Source organism: Haliotis asinina, chromosome 9, assembly GCF_037392515.1.
Source record: "Haliotis asinina isolate JCU_RB_2024 chromosome 9, JCU_Hal_asi_v2, whole genome shotgun sequence".
NCBI lineage: Eukaryota > Metazoa > Mollusca > Gastropoda > Lepetellida > Haliotidae > Haliotis > Haliotis asinina.
The window spans coordinates 13,134,513-13,140,632 of record NC_090288.1 but is presented as its reverse complement, the minus strand read 5'-3'; positions in this window follow the sequence as shown (position 1 = coordinate 13,140,632).

Sequence of the window (6,120 nt, the reverse complement as noted above, 5' to 3'; positions counted from 1 at the left end):
TTTTGAAGGTCAAATTTACCTCTCCGTGATTTGTGTACTTTATCGGACACAACACTTCCATTTCAACATAACATACAATTAAACAAATTTGATACAGCAGTAACCCTCTTACAGAGTATCAAGTGAACAGGTGACTGACAATGCCAGTGACATACCTTGAATACACCTACTTTAGTACTTACCCGTGAAGATCCGGGGTAGAACAGGTCTTTAGCAACCCATGCTTGCCATAAAAGGCGAGTATGCTTGTTGTAAGAGGCGACTAGCGCTGACTTCACATGTCATCGGTTCCCAATTGCTAAGATCAATGCTCATGCTGTTGATCACTGGATTGTCTCGATTATTTGCAGACCGCCTCCATGTAGCTTGAATATTGCTGAGCTTGGCAAAAAACTAAACTCACTCAGATACTCTACTGGCTAGCGACCAGTTATTGCCAACACCAAGCAGCTGCGCTTGAACAGACAGCTTGAGTTGAACTCTCGTAGCCTATTGCTTTTGTGATGTGTCTATGTGTGAAGTACTGTGGTTAAGTACAAGTCAAGCTATCTTTTCAAGCTCTACAGCCAGGTGTTGGGGATAACTGGTTGCTGACATGTATAAATCTAGTCACAAATAGGGTTTTGATTGTTAACATCTCCAATTAACAAGGAAGTTCATTCAACGGTTATGGATCAATTAACGACTAATTAGGAATCAGTTAATAGGAAGTACAATGTACTGCTTACCTGAGGACTTACTTGGACTGAGACAAGTTTGTCTGCCTTGGTGTTCAAATTTCATTTATCGTCAACAAATGAAGCACTATTTTATTATGTAATTTATGAAAATAAATTTTTGGCCCTTTTCTTGGCCTTTTTTGAGTTTTGGTTTTGTTCAATTTGACTTTTAGTCTCTGCCCATTTGACTACAACTTTTACTATTACTTTGGATACTGTCTTTCCATCTGTGCAAATTCATCTTAGTAGATCATGAAAATCAATAAATATTTATTTTTGGAGAACTGATGCTGTTCCTCAGTTTTGGATTTCTGAATAAAATTTGACTTCAACTGAAACTGGTGGTTGTGCTCATTTCCGGTGCAGAACTTTAAAACAGTTCAATGTACTTCTTCACCAAACTTGGCACATAGATAGTTCTAGTGGTGAACTGGTGCCTTTTGATAGTTTTGGATTTATGAGTAAAACAAAACTTGTGTTTCTATGACAATAAGTTTGATTTCAACTGAAACTGGTGATGGTACTTTTCATGTGGAGAACTTAAAAACTGTTAGATGTTTTTTCACCAAACTAGGCACATAGAAAGGTCTGGTAGTGAACTGTTTGTTTTTGATAGTTATGGATTTCTGAATAAATTGTTTTGGCATTGAGGATGGCAACAAGTTCTACTTTGAAATTGGTGGTAGTGCACCTTTCAGGAGCAGGTCTTTAAAACCTTTCAATACCCTGTATCTACCTTCTGGGTATTCAAGAACCTAATGACATAAATCAACAGTGCCACTCTGTTTCTGTATCAGCATTACTGGGGTGCATCAGACTGTGGAAGAACTCAGGCAGACGGTTGTTGATACAAGCATGCTAGTGTATAGATAGTTTACATATGTATATTTCCATTAGATCAATGGGAAGAAGACATATTTATCATGCCATCATTCATCAACCACTGGGACAACATGGATCCATAGTTAAATCACCTTGACATTTTCATGAAGATTATTTTACCATTGTGGGGGATACTGATGACTTTGTCTTCTTGTATTATTGGTTGCTCAAGCTACAGATAAGGACAAACTTTATGGATGAGCAACTTCTTTAATCAGGTGAAGCAACATTTCGATACAGCTTCTTGTATCAACTTGCTCTTACTTGCTTGACAACGATACACGAAGCTGTATGCTCATACTTGCTTGACAACGATACACGAAGCTGTATGCTCATACTTGCTTGACAATGATACACGAGGCTGTATGCTCATACTTGTTTGACAATGATACATGAAGCTGTATGCTCATACTTGCTTGACGATACAAGAAGCTGTATGCTCATACTTGCTTGACAACGATACACGAGGCTGTATGCTCATACTTGCTTGACAACGATACACGAGGCTGTATGCTCATACTTGCCTGACAACGATACACGAAGCTGTATGCTCATACTCGCTTGACGATACAAGAAGCTGTATCAAAACGTCGCTTCACCCGATTAAAGAAGTTGCTCATCCATAAAGTTTGTCCTTACCTGATTCACCAACTTCTAAACATGCCACTCAAAGAATTTACTCAAGCTACAGACCACAGGCTAAGTATATAATCTTGGTATTCACAAGAGTATCTGAACCGTTTTCTGGTCATTTCAGATTCTGTATACAAGAGAAAGCAAGCCATCAGAAAAGCTCTAGAGCTTGAGGAAGCATCATCCTAGGTTGATTGTATCACTTGAATACTGGTTTCTTTACATCTCATCATGCCTGCTGGTGTGACCTGGGGCCGATATCTGCGCTTCACAGCAGCAGCTATGTTGTCCATGTTTGCTGGGTCACAGACAATACACATGATGTATCGCCCGCTGGATGTAGGTACACAGAATGTTTGACTTGTTGATTGGCTATTGGATGTGGGTATACATAATGTTTGAAAGGTTGATTGACCATTGGATGTGGGTATACATAATGTTGGACTTGTTGATTGGCTATTGGATGTGGGTATACATAATGTATGACTTGCTGATTGGCTATTGGATGTAGGTATACATAATGTTTGACTTGCTGATTGGCTATTGTATGTGGGTATACATAATGTTTGACTTACTGATTGGCTATTGTATGTAGGGACACATGTTTGACTTGATGTTCCTCATTTGGATGTTGGCAGACATTTTGTAAGATTTGTTGATTGTGGTTTGGATGTAGGTACATCATCCTCGATATCCCAAGGGTATACGTATAAATCTCCACTATACCTTGGATGCATCTGAGGCTCCCTTTGCTGGCTCCCATTCTCACAGTAGCCAATCAGCTGAGTCACCGTTACAATGTAGCTTGCCAGTGTCAACAAAGATAGTGGTCGCAGCTATGAAGGTTTGTTTGCAGTGCAACTCAGATTTGGGTGAGATCATGTAAACAAATTGTCAGGTGCGAAACTTTAGAGAACTATATGCAAGAACTCATTCTACCCCTTTCAAAATTCCTCTGCATGATTTGTGTTCCCAAGTTTAATCAGTTAAAAATAATTTAAAAAGCGAAAGTTAGATGTGATTGGTATGCTCAAATTCCCAGCGTAGACACCTGATTGGATGAAAAGAAAGTAGAGGGAGGTAATAAAATTATAGGGCCATAGATCATCGGAAATATTATGATTTTTGATTGGCCATTGGATGTTGGTATACATACTGTTTGACTTGCTGATTGTACAGTGTTAGAGGAGTGAATTGTGACAGCCCTAAGCTGCACTCTCTGATTGTATGTTTATTTACAGGACATGGACGAGTTGATTGAAAAGGAAAGGAAAAAGATTGCTTTGGAAAGGTCCAAGAGCTGACATCAGTTGACATCCTGGAAAAGGACATTATTCAAAGACTCTGTGCTGTACTAGCATTAACAGATGAAAAGATGACAACAGATGTCATGCCGTCGAATCAAATCTTCGCTGGGAATTTAGAAGTTGGAAGCAATGTAACATTTTATGGATAACAAATTTGTTGAATTTCATGACAAGAAGAAAAATGTTATTATCAATATATGAAATAAGCCCTGAGAGGGGCTAGGTTTCTGACAGACCATCTAAATTTACAGCTAGCCAACCTGATGGTCTGGTGCATGTTCCATACATCTGAGTGAATTCTTGGTGTACAGTCTAGTTAAATCCATTTTGGGCTGATAACATGTCACCAAGCCTGATGTCTGGCTGAGTTTTTGGCTTATTTTATACACTGTTATTAACAATAATTACTTCGACTTGTGATATTATGCTCCCAGTCAAGACAGATAGTGCCAGTGTTCCTTTTGATTTTTAGAGGCTAGTAATTGGGGGTTGCCATTATGAAATGTAAAAACTGGAGGAACATACAATAGATTATTTAATACATGTAGTTTCCTTTTAGATTTGTTGGCAACCAGTCAGTCAATATTTGCATGTGCTGTAAACTTTCTATTTCTCAGCATAACAAATCTCATTTCGAATGGTTATCATTTTGGAAATTAATTGCTTTGAGGTTGCACATTAAGGATGTTACAATGAATGGATGCCATGAGAAAGAGTGCTTTTACACTACTTTTGGTATCTTTAGCTACTACAGAAGTTGCTGTACGTTTCTGCAGGGATTTAGGGATTTTGATTGTTTACAAAACTGACAGAAGGGTTATACTTACATTTGAGTGACCTGTAAACTGACTGTAAACAATTCATAGAGCTATTTGGTTGGTCCCTTGAAAGGGGCCCTCTGAGGGTTTGTCCTAAAATAATTAGTCAGTGAAAGGAAACAAGGTGTCGGTATAGTGCTGTGTGAACGTGTGTGATTTAGTGGTGAATTGTAAATATGTTGACTTGAAATGAATAAAATTATGATTATTTGGTTTGAACTCTCCAACATTTATTTTTACAACCATTAAAGTACAGAAAACACAGAACCAAAGTTCTTTCCATATTATTGTTAATGTTATAACTGGCTAGATACAGTTATAACAATAATATGGAATTAAATTTGTAGTGTAGAAAGTAATGTTGCTAGTGTGTCAGATATGTTAGAAATAGGTTTCAAACCTAGAGTATGATTTTAAACAGCTTTTATCAGTTTTTTACCAATGACATGGCGTTGCTGTGTGAATAATCATGGCTGGATCACAGTCCAGTGATCAACAGAATGAACATCGATCTGTGCAAATTGGATACAATGACAGGTCAACCAAGTCTGCGCGCCTGACCATATGGTCAACCTGGCTTTGTATTTCAACAGTGGTAAGCTAGTGCTTGTTGACGAGGTGCTTTAGTTATAGATTTAACTTGTAGTCTCACATGGAATCAAGTGGAACAAAAGTTGAAGTGACGACATCATGAATTCTTGAAACTAATTATAAAAAAATTATCCATGTTTAACTGTTGGTATGAGATGCAATACATTTATTAATTCTCGACATTTTGTTCTTAATAACAGACAGAAATCAACATCCCTAAAGCATAATTTGAAGCAATTTATTTGAGAGGCATATAGAATTTAAGAGTACTATGTAAGGATAAGATATGTGGATAGATCATTCCTTTATTTACCATGAGGACTGATGTTTCGGTGAAGGTTCTGACAGTGATATCAAGCATCTAAATGTTGCTCGTGATAAGAAGTCAATCATCCGTATATCTTATCTTCAGTTACCTGTACATTATCATCATCTGAAGGTTAAATTTCTGAAACTTCCTGAAAAAATTTCAATATTTTCTGCAGGCATTTGTTCACTTTTGGCAGTCCACTTCCTAGTGTTTTAAGTGTTCACCCGTCACAACGACCCCAGTTTGAATCCCCACATGGGTACAATATATGATGCCCATTTCTGACGTCCCCTGATATATCTCAGTATTGCTAAAAGAGCGCAAAAATTCCAGTCAATTGATAAATCCTCATCCTTGATGTGAAAGGGGGTTTCACATGTTCAAGCATAAAGCAGTTACACAGAGACATCTATGCACATGTATGTGTCTACTTCTTGGAGGCTGGATGTGATGCTACAGACTGCTCAGATAGACGGCATGAGTTTGACATGGATATCCAACTCGGACTCAGTATACTGACTCCAGGGCTCCTCTCACAAAGCACTAAGTTGATCGTAAGTCACTTAAGTAACTTTAATGTAATGTTAAAGAATGGGAGTTACCGTTAACCTTAATAAGAATTGCTTCATGGAAGGAGCCCCAGGCTGACAAGTTCTTGTTTCCTCCACATGACCACACACTGAACTGTTTGCTTTCCTCACTCAAGACAGACGTTAAATCCACTATCCAGACAACTACATACTGTAGTGCCAAATTTTATTCAAAATTGTTGTTTCATGGTTTATTCAAACACAACTGTCATTTTCTTTATCAGTTTGTTCGATATTTAAAATTGAAACAAAATGTGTTTGTGTGAATGC